The following is a 16,607-nucleotide window of genomic DNA, read 5'->3' on the forward strand; positions in this document are numbered from 1 at the left end:
TTGTCCTCTGGAATAATTTTTGATAGGATCTCAGGTTTCAACACTAAATTGGCACTAAACATAGCCAGTCAGAAGACTTAATCTTAACCTGGGAGAACTTTGTTAATTCTCACCCCACCCCCACCCCCATCTGCTGCCTCATCTTTATTTGCCTCGTAAGTAATGGAGGTTGGGAGTAGTACAAGGTTCATCAGCTTCAGTTCAGGACATAAGCCAAACTCTGTAGGAACTACTCTTGACCAGAACAAACTATGTAAATCGAGGGCTTGCACAAAAGTTACCCATGCCACAGTGAAGATGAAGGTAAGCGTGCATTGATTGACCAAGAGAGAGTCCAGAGACCATCCTGGTAGGTCCATGTGAGCTGCCCTTCGACCTGACCAATGGTGGTCTCTCTCCCAGTGGCAGATTACCCAGGACCTACCCAGCCGTGGTCTCGGTCTCTGTCTCCCATGTTCTCCCATTTTCTGAAACTTGTCCAGATACTAGACTTGCTAGTTATAGCTCTGGTTGGGAATTTTTTACTTTTTTTGGTGTATGTAGCTAATTTCTGATGCCATGCTTAATTACCAATATCTTAATTTTTTGACAAAATGGCATGGGAAAAAAAAGGTCATTGAACCTTCAGCTTTATTAGGAACAATGATCCTAAACAAATCAAGGAAAAACTATTTGAAGTTGTTATATGCAGAATGTTTGATATTGAGGAGTCCAGTACAGGGAGGATTGTCTTTTAATGTGTATATAACAAAAATTAAAAGGCACATCATGTCAGGAGAGACTGTCAATATTAATGTGTTGATGTTCATTATAAATACTTTCTTAGCATCAAACTAACAAAGTGAACAGAGAAAAACTAGCTGCCTCTATAGTAATTTTGTTTTTGTTTTTTTTTTAAGTGATGGAGAATTTCTAGGGAACAGAGCAGATAGTTTATCACCCAAATGGCTCAAAGACCTAAAAAGTTCAAGAATTTCCCTTTTCAGTAAAAATGCTGAAAGAGCTTTTTTCCCTCTTCTTTTCCATATAATAAAGCAGTCTCCAGAATCAATGAAATCCTCAATAACTCCCTGAAATGATCAATACCAGTGGGGAATAATATTTAGTTTGACTAGAGAGAAGTCTCAATTTAGATTTTTTTTTTATAAAGTCATCAGTTCACTGAATCTGGACATTAAGTGCCCAGGAACTGATTTTCAAGATGTCAAAGAAATGAAGAGTTCTCTCCAGAGTGGGTAGAAAGAAGCCTAAGCTATTGAGAATGGATGATGGTTGCATTCCAGTCTGTTCACCTGTCAAGACTGCCCACACAGAAGGAACAGATACACACATCTCCTGAGTGTGTCATAGCCTTCAGCCCTTCCAATCCCTGACACATCAGTTTCCATCACAGCAGACTGAGTGGATGAGAAGCCTCAGAACCAATCACAGAAGCTCACTGATTTCCTCATTCCTTTTCATTCCTCAGCCAGGGGCAATGCTTCAGTATGGAGAAGGACAAATGGGAAAAGGAGAGCTATAAGCCAGATGCTCCTATATGCAAGTCCCATTATTTCTTGTTTATGGAAAATTTTGCTGCAGATGCATATTAAACACTAGCACATGAGGGAGAAAATGGAAAGACAGGAGTAAGGAGTACTAGTAAGGGTGGCTTTTAGGTTATTGACTTCAGGAAGATTATAAATGCTTCAAGGAAGTTGTTAGCATAATGAAGGAGGGAGAGCAACAGCTGTCTCCAATAACTGGAACAAGACCAGCCTCTCTCTGACCCTAAAGCTGCCTACAGGCAATAGATAAAACCAGGGAGATCCAGACCTTCTGGACTGATGTTCCTAAATTCGCCCTAATACTTTATGCTCTACAGCTTAGTTTGTTGAAAAGAATGAAGGCAAGAGAGCCAAATAACATCGCTGTAAGAGTTCCTTAAGCTGGAAGGAATCTTGCAGATTATTTAGTCCCAACTCTTCATTTTATAAATCAGTAAAGTGAAGTGAAATTATTTTTCCAGGGTTACAAAAGGAAAACATGGCAGAACTGAGATTCAAAGAGATGGCATCAGGTTTTCAAACTCCAAATCCAGAGCTTTTTAATAAGCATAATGGCAAAAAATATATATAGGGAACTAAGCCAAATATCTAAAAATTAGAGCCATTCCCCGATTGATAAATGGTCAAAGGACAGAAACAGGCAGTTTTCAGAAAAAGAAATCAAAGCTATCAATACTCACATTAAAAAATGTTCTAAATCACTATTGATTAGAGAAATGCAAATTAAAACAACTCTGAGGTACTGCCTCACACCTATCAGATCGGTTAATATAACAGAAAAGGAAAATGACAGATGCTGGAAGGAATGTGGAAAATAGGTACACTGACATACTGTTTGATGGAATTGTGAATGATTTTGACTATTCTGGAGAACAAATTGAAACTATGCCCAAAGAACTAAAAAAACTACATATATATACCCTTTAACCCAGCAATACTACTGCTAGGTCTGTATCCCAAAGAGTTAAAAAAAAAGGGGGGGGCGGGGAGAAGGGACCTAGAAGCACAAAAATATTTATAGCAGATTTTTTTGTGGTGGCATAGAATTGGAAATTGAGAGGATGCCCATCAATAGGGGAATGGCTAAACAAGTCGTGATGTATGATTATGATGGAATGTTACTGTGCTATAAGAAATGATATGCAGGATAGTTTCAGAAAAATCTGGAAAAACCTATATAAATTGATGAAGAGTAAAATGAGCAGAACCAAGAGAGTACTGTACATAGTAATCACAATATTGTAACTGTGAAAGAGTTACTCTGATGAATACAATGATCCACAGTTCCAAAGGGCTTATGATAAAAATGCTAATCACCTTCAAAGAGAGAACTAATGAACTCTAAGTGCAGATTGAAGCATATTTTTAACTTTTTTTTGCAACACAGTTAAAACAGAAATATATTTTATATGACTTCACATATATAATAGATTCATATTGCTTGCCTTCTCAATGGATGGAGGAGGGGCTGAAGGGAGGGAAAGAATTTGGAACACAAAATAAAAAATCAATGTTAAAAGTAATCATAATTGCTCATCTTTATATGGAACTTTAAAGTTTACAAAGTACTTTCCTTTCAGAAGAACTCAGTCACTCTCAGAAACCACTAATTGGGCAGGGATGGGGAGGGCTTTGGGGTGGTGGTAATATTCTTTCATCATACTACCTTATCGCAAATTCATTCTATTCTAGCTCTGTAATCTGTTTATCTTTGTGACTTTCCCTGTGTGTTGGTGTTTGTGTTATTCCTTGTTGTGTGGGTCTTCAAGAAAGTCTCGTGCATTAGGTTATGCTACAACTTGCCTGAGGTCTTACACACAGAATACACCAAAGGGCCAGGTGACTGTGACTTTGCACCATGAGATTAGAATGGCAGCTGCTTTCTCCATCCCTTCAGCTCCTTCCCTATTCTCTCAGGTATGCCTATGTCAGAGGTTGTGGAACCCTGACAAAAGTGAGCAAGAGATTAGAAAGGATATATTTGGTCTCCCAATTTAGCACCATCAAAACATACAAGTATTTGGTCAATCAATTTCTTAATTCAGTAATATTCATTAAAGACAATGATGTTTCAGCCAGTTATGTTTTAGTTAGTTCTCATTCTATGATCATGGACATGCCACAGTAGCTTTATCTCAGCTTCTTCATCTTTAAAATAGGAATTATAATTCCAAGATTAATGTGAGAATTAAATGAAAATTAACTTTGGGCTATGAATGAACTTGAAAATATTCCTCCAAATTAAATCAGTCATAGTTTCAGTTATAATGGCACTGAAAAACTGAGCATGTATCTTAGAATTTAGAGATGGAAGGGACCTTAGAGCTATTCTAGCCTCAACATGAAGTACAACTCCAATAATTCGGACAAGTCACCTAGCCTTTGTTTAAAGACCTCCAATGATGGGAAATCTACAGTCTCTGGAGGCAGCTCATTCTGTTGTTGGAGTAGTTCTAATTGTTAGGAAGTTCTTCAACACAATTCAACATGTATTAAATACCTGCCATACATGAGGTTTGATACTAGATGCTGGGGACCCTGAGATAAAAAGGATACAGCCCTTGCCTTCAAGGGACTTACAGATGGGTTCATTCTTATCTTGTAAATTAACCAGTACCTAGTGTGTATCAGACACTTTGCTAGGCACAGTGGATACAAAAGCAGAAGTGAAATAATCCCTCCCTTCAAAGGGACCAAATGAATGGAGCTGAAATAGGCCTTCCTCTAGCAAACTAAACACTGGTCCTACTTCTACCCTTCAGGAGCCAAACAAAGCAAATCAATCACACTTCAAATATTTAAAGACCACTGCCTTCTTCCTCTCCCCAATCCTTCCCTTCTCCAGATTAAAAATCCCCAATCTGATGGCCAACACCCATATGGCAGTTTTTCATTCCTTCTCTCTCTGAACTGTTTCCTGTGGAAATACTCCAGTCTACCCATGTCCAAATGGGGCACCCAGGCCTAGACACAATGCTTTAGAAGTGGTCAACTCTAAGACACAGTACAGTGGGACTAGCATCTCCTTTGTTCTAAAAATCAGAGCGAAGACCTAATTAGACAAGGTAATTACCAAGACAAAAGAAAAGCTGTATCATTTGGGAAAGCATCACTACTTCAGCTAAATAATCACTGGTCCTGCTGCCTGGCACACTGAGATTTTTATCCTGAGGCTCCATAAATTAAATCTCCTGAAAAATGTTCCTTACCCTTCTTCCAAGGGAAAAGGCTAGGTTATTGAGGTAGTAATTAGAGTCCATTTTTGATAGAACTGAAATTAGAAACACAAGCCAGTCCTCCAACTGGCATTTTGGAATTGAATAACTTTTAAACCAAGGAAGGAGGGGCCAGGAAGAGAATTCATCAAAGGGGGAGAAATAGAAAGAAAATTCATCCAGTCTCCAGATTGACAGAGTGCAGAAAGTACAGCTAATGTGGAAGTCAAGGGAAATCACTAACCTGACAGGCCATGAGTCAGGAAAACTCCAAAAAGAGTTCAACAAGTTCAAGAAATGGAACAAATGTTACAAAATGGTTCAATATAGATATTGGTATGAGCATTGATATGGATATAGTTAAATTTGGTTGGTTTTGGTGTTGTTCAATCATTTTAGTCATGTCCAACTCTTTATGACCCCACCTTGGGGTTTTCTTGGCAACAATACTGGAATGGTTTGCCGTTTTCTTCTCTAGTTCATTTTACAAATGAAGGAACTGAGGCAAACAGGGTTAAGTGACTTGCCCAGGGTCACACATCTAGTTAAGTGTCTGAGACCAAATTTGAACTCATGCAGACCAGTTTTCCTGACTGCTGGCCTGTCACTCTATCCACTGCACCACCTAGCTGCCACATAGATAAATTTGGTAAACTATAAAATGCTGTTTTAATGTTAGTTATTACTGTTGGACTAAGAAGTAAACATTCCATTTTAATCTCTGTTGGTCAGTCCATGGTCAAACCTTTTCCTTTTTGGACACCACATTTTAGAAACATTGACACTCTGCAGCATGTCCAAGGGAAGGTGGCTGGGATCAATCATTCATTCTTTCAACAAACATTTACTAAGTGATAATTATATACAGCGGAAGCAACATAACATAATAAGTTAGAAAGCCAGTTGTGGAGTTGGGAATACCTGAGATCAAGTCCCATCTCTGACACATCCTGGTTTTTTGACCCTTTCATGTCCCAGGCAACTCTCTAAGATGGCAAATTATAGCTAGGTTGTGGATCTGCATTTTTAGAGAGGGTTTTCTCATAGAAAACTCCTTACACTAGGGAAATCATAGGTCCAAAGTGGGAGGGAAAAAGTGGAGAGGGGAGAGAGGGGGAGAGAGACAGAGACAGAGAGACAGAGGGGGAGTGTGTACATATAGAGACCTTATGCTAAACCCAGGAGGGATAGAAAAATAAATAATACAATGTCTCTGGCCACTAGGAATTTATAATCTCCTAGGGGTAGTAAGATATGCACAGAAATAAATGTAAAACAAATCTGAATATGATAAATGAGAATGTATAATCAAAATGGTACAAATTCAGATGTGAAAGGGTTACTAACAACAAGGGGTTTCAGGGAAGACTTTTAGGAAGCATAAGCATGTGAGCTGGGCTTTGAAGGACCAGTAAGATCTGAACAAGTAGAGATGACAAAGGAATAGATTGGAATAATGAGTACTGTGCACAAAGGCAGGAAAAAAGCAAGGGAGTATTCAAAAAACAGTGAGTAACCCAATCTGACTGAACATACATCTCTTGAGGGCACAGGAATATAACGTGAAATAGGTGTGGAGAGGTAGGTTGGAGGCAGATTGTGGAGAGCTTTGAATGGCTAAGGAGCTTCTCAATAATGTAGTATGCAATATGGATTCACTAAAGCCTTTTGAGCATTGGAATGGCATTATTAGAATTGTGTATTATGTGAAAAATTAAACATTTCTATTACCTGTAATTTCTGCTGTATTGATTCTATTATGTAATTGACCTTATTCCCTATTTTGTCAAGCCACATTTCTCAGTTATGGAGTTAAAATCAAGAATGAAGTTGCCCCTTCCAGCTAGTGTAAAGGTATGGTTGGAAGGGAATGTTGTCATCACTCATGCAAGTTAGCCCCTGGCACATCTGCTTGTTGTCTGTAAACCCCAACCAGCTTCACCTGGTGCCACCCTCCACAAAAGAAAAGTCTTCTATCCTTGCCTCAGAAGAAGTCTGATCTCCCCTTCATGGAGATCAAACCAAGTGGTTCAGGTCTCCTGGCCAAGATTACAAGAAGCAGATGAGTCCCATAAAACAACTAATATTTCTTAATTGACAGAGAGGAGAGTGATTAGCCACATCTGAATACCAAGCATTTTCCTAAGTATAGCCAATTGAAATGTTCTTCAACTACTCAGACTTTCCTGCAAGACAATAAAAAGGGACCCCCCCCTTCTTATGGGGGTCTTTGGCTTTACTGAGGTTGCCAGTCTGACCTTCTTTGTTAACAGTTATACATGTCACTGTTAATAAACTGGTTTTGCTTGGAGAAAGTACCTCAGTTTACAGGATAGTATGGATTAAAGTAGTACAGGATAAGGGCAGGAAGACAGGTTAAAACATTACCACAGTATTTTGGGTGAGAAGTAAAGAAGGCCTGAAGTAGGACAATAACAATAATAGTGTGAATAATAGAATTGATAAGACTGGCTGCTAATTGGATAATGTGGGACAATGAGAAGGAGTCAAAGATGGCTCTAAGGTGATGAGCATGGAAATGTAGGAGGGAAATTGGTGCCATTGACAAAGACAAAGAAGTCAAGAAGAAGAGGGGGTTTGCAAGGAACGATGATTGTTTCATTTTTAGACATGTTGAGCTTCAGGTACCTGTGCAATATCAAAGTAAGGATATCCTTTCAGTCACTGGAAATGTATCAATCATAGAAGAGATGTGTGTTAAAGACATCAACTTGAAAGTCTTTTGCTTAGAAGTAAGAGTTAAAGCTGGGAAAGTAAATGCAATTTCCCAGGAAGTGGGTCTGGAAAGAAGATAGTTCTCTATAGCCTTGCTTCTTCTGTGGGAATGGGTTCCCTTTGGCAGCTCCTCTCCCTCCCCCCACCCCAGCACCCCAACAATTCTTCAGCTTCCAGGTTCTGCCAGCAGTGTCTGAATAATTTATTTTACCTTCTATTGTTTTCCTACTTAAAATCATAACCTCTAGAATATTAGCACTGGAAGGACCCTTGGACAGCACTATGTCAGCTCTCTTATCCAGTATCTGTAACTTTCCATGTTACCTACAAAACTAGGTTGTAAACTTCTTGAGAGCAGGGATTCTGACACCTACTTCTTTTGTGCTTCTCTCTGCCACCACCCCTCCATACCTAGCACATTACTGAGTACATAGTAAGCACTTTACAACTTTTTTTTTTTTGCTTTTTGGTTAGGCAATGGGATTAAATGACTTGCCCAGGGTCACACATGTCTGAGCCTGGATTTGAACTCAGGTCCTCCTGAATACCGAGCTGGTGCTGTATCCACTGCACCACTACCTGCCCCCTCAGTGCCACCTAGCTGCCCTGCTACAACTTTCTAAAAAAAAAAAAACCTGGGTCTCCCTAGTCCCAGATGGAAGTACAGAAGCCATTCCCTGTCTTGACTCCACTACTGAATAGCACAGAAGCTTTGACTTGCTCTCTTTTTAATCTGGTCTGGTTTATCCCTCCTCAAGCAGCCAGGGGCTGGGGGCTGGGTACCCTGCTCCCAGAGTATTAACATATTGATGCCAGCCGGTGCAGACACCCTATTGGTATAGTCCCTGAAACTCCCAGCTCCTGACCTCAGGAAACCCAAGAGCCTCAACCTCCCCAGCAGCTGAGATCACTGGCATGTGTCACCACATCTGGCTTTAAAAACTTGCTGTTGAAGCACACAGAGGTACAGATCCAATCAAATATTTATACAGCCACTGTATAAGCCATTCCTCTAGGTGCTTGCAAGATTAAAGTATGGAGATCCTTGGACCTAAAGGAGCTTGCAATTTAGTTGTGAAGACAAGGTACACACTCCAAAGTTAAATAACAATAAAAGAGAGCAGCAGCAACAGCTCAAGAAAACAGCAGGAGCGCTGTCCCAGAGCAGCACTGAGATTCATTGCCAGGATGTCACCCAGTCTCACTCCCTCAGAAAGAGGCTGCTGCTAGTCACAGTAAATATGCCTATCTAGGTTACATGATGACAGCACAACCAGTTATCTGCCCTAGCTGAAGTCTGAAAGGGCTGAAGCTCAGGGACTGATCAGCTTCTTCACAGGCAGGGCCTGTTCATCTTTTGTTTGCAATATACCCTGTTTCTCTAAAGCTCCCCACATCCCACATCCCAGGCACCAGCTGCTCCTTCCACTCTGTGCCCCAGGCGGACAGTTCCCAGCCTCAGGCCACCTGTCACTCCACACCATTCTCTCTTCCCATTGTCAGTCCAATGAAGCAGCTTTTCTATTGGCCAAAAAGTTTCCCATTGGGTGATTTCAAGTCTGTACCTTCCCGATTAAAAGCCATTTGACATCCACTAATGTTGCTGCCCCAGACACCTGAGATTGCTGTTCAATCTCCAATGTCACCTGCAGTTAACAGCACAGAGCACTGAGCTAGAATCCTCTTTGGAGACACAAACCAGTAAATCCATTTAGGTGTTACTATGATCCCAGAAGCCTGATGAGAAAACACAATGTATAACAGGTTTTAGCACTAATTTCATTCTGCACATTTTCTGTGGTATCATTATCCTGTGCATGTAGCTTCCAGGGAGGGAGATGCAGAAATTTATAATCTTGCCATTACCCATATACTCCACTTCCTTGATCGAGAAATCCAAAATTCCTTTATTTGATCATCTGTTACCATTCTCTTCCTCCCTATGCTTCTCCCCATTAAATCTGTTTTTCCTCTTCACTGTGACTTTCAGGTTCTTTTCCCCTCAGTTTTCTCCCAGATTATCATATGTGCTCTGGACTCACTTTCCTCCTTTCTCTATCTTGACCAGTTCAGTAGTCACTGTCCTCTACTCTCTAATCTTTTACCCATTGTCCTATTGCCATTCATGCCTTGTAAAACCCCACCTTTGTCCCAACATCCACCTCCACTATTCCTCTGCATGGGATGCTAAGCAGCACTGGAGAGAGTTACATGAAGGTGCTAACTAGGTCCGTGGTAGATTTGTTCCCTAATCTTAAATGGGCCCTCATTACAGCAAGGCAATCCTTTTGTTTCTTCCTAATTTATTCTCTTTTGCATTCCCCCACAGTCACTATCCTAAAGTTACCTTCTCTCTTCAGAAATCCCACACCATCCCCTCTCCACAGCCTCATAACTAAAGACCTCAGCACATTCATTACTAAGCAAAGAGCTCATTTGACCAAAGCTTCCAGAGTATTTAAACCCCCCCCTTACCAACTTCCCCTATGATTTCCAACCTTTTATTGATTCAATCCATTTACAAGTACCCTTGATCTGCTCCCTTCTGCCCCAACAATCATCCCCTCTCACACATACATCTTTAACCTTTGCTGTTGTTATTGTTCAGTCATTTCAATCATGTGGGGTTTTCTTGGCAAAGATGCTAGAATGGTTTACCATTTCCTTGTCTAGCTAATTTTCTAAATTAGGAACTGAGGCAAACAGGGTTAAGTGATTTGCCCAGGGTCACATAGCTAGTAGGTGTCTGAGGCCAGATTTGAACTCAGGAAGATGAGTCTTCCTGAATCCAGACCCAGCACTCTATCCACAACACCATCTACCTACTAATTCTTTCCATGCCACCTTTAAACACAGCTGTATGTCTCCTATTCTTAAAAAATAAATCCCCACTTGACTCTAATATATTTTTATTAATTTATTTTAATTTATCAATAATCACTTCTATAAGCTTTTGAGTTTTAAATTTTTATCCCCCTCCCAGTCCGTCTCCCTCCCCAAGATGGAATGCAATCTGATATAATTGCTAAATGGTCAAAGGATACGAACAGACAGTTCTCAAATGAAGAAATTAAAGCCATCCATAGTCATAAGAAAAAAAATGCTCTAAATCACTATTGATCAGAGGAGTGTAAATCAAAACGACTCTGAGGTACCACATCACACCTATCAGGTTGGCCCACATGACAAAATGGGATAATGATGAATGTTGGAGAAGATATGGGAAAATTGGAATACTAATACATTGTTGGTGGCGTTGTGAAATGATCCAACCATTTTGGAGAACAATTTGGAACTATGCCCAAAGGGCTATAAAAATGTGCATATCCTTTGACCTAGCAATAGCACTTCTAGGGCTGTATCCCAAAGAGGTCATGCAAATGGGAAAAGGCTCCACATGTACAAAAATTATTTATAGCAAGCTCTTTTTGTGGTGGCATAGAATTGGAAATCAAGAGGATGTCCATCAATTGGGGAATGGCTGCACAAGTTGTGGTACATGAATGTAATGGAATACTATTGTGCTATAAGAAATGATGAACAGGCTGACTTCAGAAAAACTTTGAAAGACTTGTATGGACTTGCATGATGTTGAGTAAAGTGAGCAGAACCAGAACATTGTACATAGTAACAGCCACGTTGTGTGATGACTAACATTGATAGACCTAGTCCTTCTCAGCAATGCAAGGATCTAAGACATCTCCAAAGTCTCATGATGGAAAATGCTATCCACATCCAAAGAAAGAACTATGGAGTTTGAATGCAGATTGAAGCATATTATTTGCTGTTTTTTTCTTCTGTTTTGTTTTGTTTTCTCTTTCTTGTAGTTCCTCCTATTGGTTCTAATTATTCCTTACAACATCATTAATGTGAAAATACGTTTAATAGGACTCCAGTATCTTCTAAAGTTATCATCCTATATTTATTTCTTCCCCCTTTCCCAGCCACATTCCTAGAAGAAATTGTCTTCTCTTGCTGACATTTCCTGTCTTCTCATTCATTCATTTCTCAACCCTTTGCATTCTGGTTTCTTACTCTCTTCATTCAACTGAAACTACTCTCTCCAAAGTTACCATTAATCTACTGATTACTAAACTAGATGTCTTTTTTCCAAATCCTCATCCTTCCTGATTCCTCTGTTGCACTGGACAGTGTTGACCTCTTCCTGAATAATTTTTCTTCTCTGGGTTTTTGTGACACTGATCTTTCCACCACACCATACTTTGAATAGTTGTTTGTTAAAGTGGCTCTTCTGTCTACATCTTTCACAGCTCCTCGGCTAGATCATCATCTGCATCATAGCCCCTAACTTTGGGTGCACTCCAGGGTGCTGTCCTTGGACAAGATGTTTCTACATTCTCGTTTAACGGCTGGTACTTGGTAAGCTCTGAATAAATGCCTATTCATTCATTCATTTATTCGTTGGTGACCACATCTGCTCCTTTGGGTTCAATATTATCTTTAGATAGACATATAGCTCACAAACATCTATATCCAGGCTTGGTCTCTCTCCTGAGCTTTGGTCCTCTTTGTCCATTAGACAGCATTTGGCCAACACCCTAATTTGAGCCTTCATTATCTTTTGCCTCTTGATCAGCCTCCTGGTCTTGAGTCTCTCCATTTCATTGATCATACAGGTGCCAGAGGGTTAGTCTTAAAGCACAGGTGTGACTATGTCACTCACTTATTCAAATAAAAACTCCTCTGTTTTGCTTTCAAAGCCCTTCACACTGGATCCCACCCACCCTTCGAGCATTCTTATACACTTATTCCCTTCATATACATCCTAATCCCAAGTGGCATTCTTAGAGTTCCTCACATGACGCTCTCCCTCTTGTCTTTGCCTTTGTCCTGGCTGCACCCCAGGCCTGTCATGTTCTTCCTTCTTACCTCCACCTCTTAGAATCCCTGCTTTCTTTCAAACCTCAGACCAAGTACTAGCATGAGAATTTTCCAGATCTCCCCAGCTGCTAATGCCTCCCATACCCCTCAGTTCTTGGTCTCAGAAAGCAGTGAATGTTTTCTAAAATATTGCTTCTATCCCTGCTCTTTCTTTTGACCAGAATAGCTGATTTGTTTGGGGTAAGCTGCATGGGTACACAGATATGAGAGGCCAAGGCACGTCCTATAGTTGTGTGTGTGTGTATGTATATATATAAAAAATAGATATGTATAGATATATAACCTCTTCCCAGATATCTCTAAGCCATGCTGTACCCTCTACCCATACACACACACACACACACGCACATACACACACACACATACATACATACATACATACACACATATACAACTATAGGACGTGCCCTAAAAGAATGCCCTAAAAGCCTTAGTATATTAAGCCTTTATAGCTTATGACTACACTAACTCTTCTGATACACCATGTAATTGTGTATTAATTGTGAGAAATCACACTAGTTTTCCATTTTGGAATGGTATGTATTTGAAGTACATTCCACACTTTAAAAAACTTAAGATCTTTTTTGTTGTTGATTAATCATGTCCAACTCTTCATGACCTCATTTGGGGTTTTCTTGGCAGAGATACTGGAGTGGTTTGCCATTTCCTTCTCCAGCTCATTTTACAGATGAGGAAACTGAAGCCAACAGGGTTAAATGACTTGCCTGGAGTCACACAGCTAGTAAGTATCTGAGGCTGGATTTGAACTCAGGTCCTCCTGACTCCAGGGACAGCACTCTCTTCACTGCACCGCTTAGCTTTTCCATGAATACAGTCAGAAGTATGTAAATCATGCCTTCTTGGTTTTCTGGGAATTGTTTAATGTCCTAATCGTTGTGCCTATAATTCAACAACATTCAAATCAAAAATCATTTTTCAAATACCTACTATGTATGAGGTGCTGGGATTATAAAAATTAATCCTTCATCAGACTATATTCTACATTTTTGGTTCAGAAAATGTAGTTACTCTAGCTAAGTATATACATGCATATGTATGTACTCGTGGGTGGTCAGTCTTGTGGGTCCATCCCAACTGCTGGTTCTTTTCACCAGTGCACTTCTCAATGACATAGCTATGAGTCATCTAGTAGCCTTGGCCATTGTGAGCTGGAAAGAGCATGTTAGCAATTTTATGGCTCAAAATTTCCCATTTTTATCAAATTCTTCCTCATCAGTAGCTTATCTAATTAAGATATCAGGCCTTTGAGCCTATAGTTAAAAATAATTCCCACAAACATAGCATCTGATGGGAAAGAGGCAGCACCAGACTGTGGTCTGGGCCTAGAGTCAGAACACATGGGTTCTAATTCCTAGTCTAATACTTATTAACAATTTGTTAAATTTTTCTTAATCTCCATTTCCTCATCAGCAAATCGGTGATAACGTCACTTGTACAATCAACCACACAGGGTCATTATGATGAAAATACTATATAAAAAGCTCCCCCTTCCTGCTATCAGCCTTGTCTCTGGCTCACAAGCCAACGGAGTCTCCACTAGGAAAAGAAAAAATCTTGAAGGTCAATGGCGAGTCCCAGACTTGTCTGAGTCCCTGGCATTCTCCTGTGGATGTGATACTTCTGGGGGTCTGTTTACTGGAGTTGAACCCACTTGACTGCCAACCTCGGGCAGTCAATCCCCTCCACAGAGGAGAAAATCACTTCTGTGGTGATGGGAAGCTAATTTATTTCCCTAATAACTTGTGGCCTAATAACAAATGGTGGTTTCATGGCTGTCTCCCCAACTAATAAATGTTCTGTGAATAATTAAAACTCTTTTAGCTGTGCCATAAAGACTTCCCCCTCCTCTGCTGGGCACTCAGCCAAGAGCTGGGCTTTAAAGGGCACGTGCCCATACATCCTCCCACAGAACCAGGTCTCTGGCACAAAGCAACACATAGAAGGGTTCAAAGGGGAGGAAAAGCAGAAAGAGGAACCAGAGGAAGGAAAAATATAAAAGCTCCAATCATAAGGGTGGAAAATTCCCTAATGGAAGGAGTTGGAGCCGAGTGAGAAGCCCTCAGCATCCTGTGTCATGTGGTACTTCATTGATTTGGTTCACAGAGATAAAAGATGCAGAAATTGACTATAGACCAGAAACTGAAGCTTCTAAATAACCATATTGGATGAGAAGTTGGGGGAGGAAAAAGGAGGAGGAAGGATTGAGTATAGTCTCTGTTCTAGAAGTAAATGCATTCTGAGGTGCTATTTCTATCTTTATGAGCAAATACAAAGATGTCCTCTTCCCTCCCCCATTACCTACCAAATCCCAAATCCCAGATCCAAAAAATAATAACTGGCTTGTTTGATGGCTGCACATATTTGGGGGAGTATCCCCAACAAACATCAATTAAAAATTATGCTTCTTTTCCCTACAAACTCAGGATTATGTGAGTGCAAAGAGGATGGGGTCTTTGTCCCACCCCTATTCCTACATAACATACCTTCTAACACCTCCTGCCAGCCTCAGACCACTTGGGATTCCAAAGAGTCAGTCAGTGGCCCTCCATGAAATCAAGCCCTGGAATAATGGATTTCACAGTGGAATTAATAAAAATCATCTCTCACCTAGTTTATTATCACCCGCACACCATGCCTCCACTCCAGTTCATCATCCCTTTTGCCCCCTCCCCCAATGGAACCCTGGATTCTTCCTCTGAGGCTCCTGGTTCTGATAGGTGAGTTTTCACTTTAATTTTCCTGGAACCAGATCTAATCTCTTCCCAGATATCTCTACACCATTCTGTACCCTCCATCCATTTTCTGGATCTACTGAATGTTCTGTCTTCCCTCTGTTAGAGTGTCAGTTCCTTGAAGGCAGGAACCATCTTGCTTGTTTGAGCTTGTATTCCCAGTTCTTAACACATTGCCTAGAACTAGTAATATATGTTTAAAATATTGTTACATATCAATATATTAATGTATGATAAGTTATAGCATACAGTGTTATATATAACAAATGTATTATATCATATATTAAAAATATAGTAATAAATGCCCTATTTACCTATCCTCAAAAACCCCAACATTTATGTAACATCCTCACTTACGTTATCTCATTTGATCCTCCCAACACTCATAGGAGGTGAACACTGTAGCTTTTACAATTCCCACTTTATGGACCAGAGGCAGTGTGGTGTAATGGATAGGGAGCTGGCCTCAAAGACTAGAGCCCTTGGTTTGAGTCCTGTTTCCGATATGGGATGGCTGTGACTCTAGGAAATTCATTTAACTTTCCAGTTAATTAATGCTTAGTACCTTCTCTCTACTAGCTCCAATTTATCCTGTATGCATCCTTTGTACCTAGCTGTTTTCATGTTGTATCCCCCACTAGACTAGGAGCTCTTTGAGAGCAAGGGTTGGTTTTTTGCCCTTCTTTGTATCCCAGGGATTCTTAGCAAAGTGCCTGGCCCATAATAGGAGCTTAATAATACTTAACTGCTTAATGTCTAATAAGTGCTTATTGATTGGTTCAGTATTCTAAGCAATTTTCTTAGCCTGTAAGTTGCAGAGGAGGTGGTGATTTGCATTGGTAGGAGTTTCCTTACCTAGGAATTCCTTATACCAATGAAATCACAGATTCAAACCCTGTCTCTACAGCTGAGGAAAAGGAGCCTCAAAAAAAAAAAAAGATGACTTGTCAAGGTCACATAAGCTAGTGAGTGTCACAGGCAGGATTCAAACCCAATGCTCTCCTGACTCCAAAGCCAGAGTCATCAAGCCCAGACAGGGCTTTCTATTACACTATAAATTGAAATGTCATGGCATGTTCTCCCCTGATCTCTGTCCTTTATATAGATTCACTGTCCTATTTGACAAGGTTTGAACAGTGATAAATAAAGTACTGACTCCAGTGCCAGGCTAGGAGAAGACACTCTCCCAGCTCCCCCAGCACCTTCATCATGTCTCCTGTAGACTGTGCAGGTTTGGGGAGAGGCTAAGCCTTGAGTGCAGTGTAAACGGTGTCTGCGGTAATGTCTCCAGAGTGACCTGGAAGAGGGTGAAGAGTGCCATCTTGAGGTCATAGAGTATCAAGAAATATATTGGCTTAGGATCTTGTTAAATATCTCTAAATCAGATGTTAGTGATAACCACAGTAAGGTAGACATTGAAGTCAAGTCTTCTGCTGTTCAGTCATATCCAACTC

At 40.3% G+C, this 16,607-nt stretch overlaps 1 long non-coding RNA gene across 1 annotated transcript in view; it reads left to right on the top strand.

Annotated features, from left to right (window-relative positions):
• The first annotated feature begins 215 nt into the window (after positions 1-215).
• The window catches only part of LOC110213614 (uncharacterized), a 33,210-nt gene continuing 16,818 nt past the window's right edge, over positions 216-16,607 (top strand). The window contains exons 1-2 of the long non-coding RNA XR_002326056.2: positions 216-303; positions 11,770-11,878. This is a non-coding gene — a long non-coding RNA (uncharacterized LOC110213614). The remainder of the gene's footprint in view (positions 304-11,769; positions 11,879-16,607) is intronic.

The sequence above is a fragment of the Phascolarctos cinereus genome, unplaced genomic scaffold, assembly GCF_003287225.1.
Source record: "Phascolarctos cinereus isolate Bilbo 61053 unplaced genomic scaffold, phaCin_HiC Scaffold_4;HRSCAF=312, whole genome shotgun sequence".
Classification (NCBI taxonomy): Eukaryota; Metazoa; Chordata; class Mammalia; order Diprotodontia; family Phascolarctidae; genus Phascolarctos; species Phascolarctos cinereus.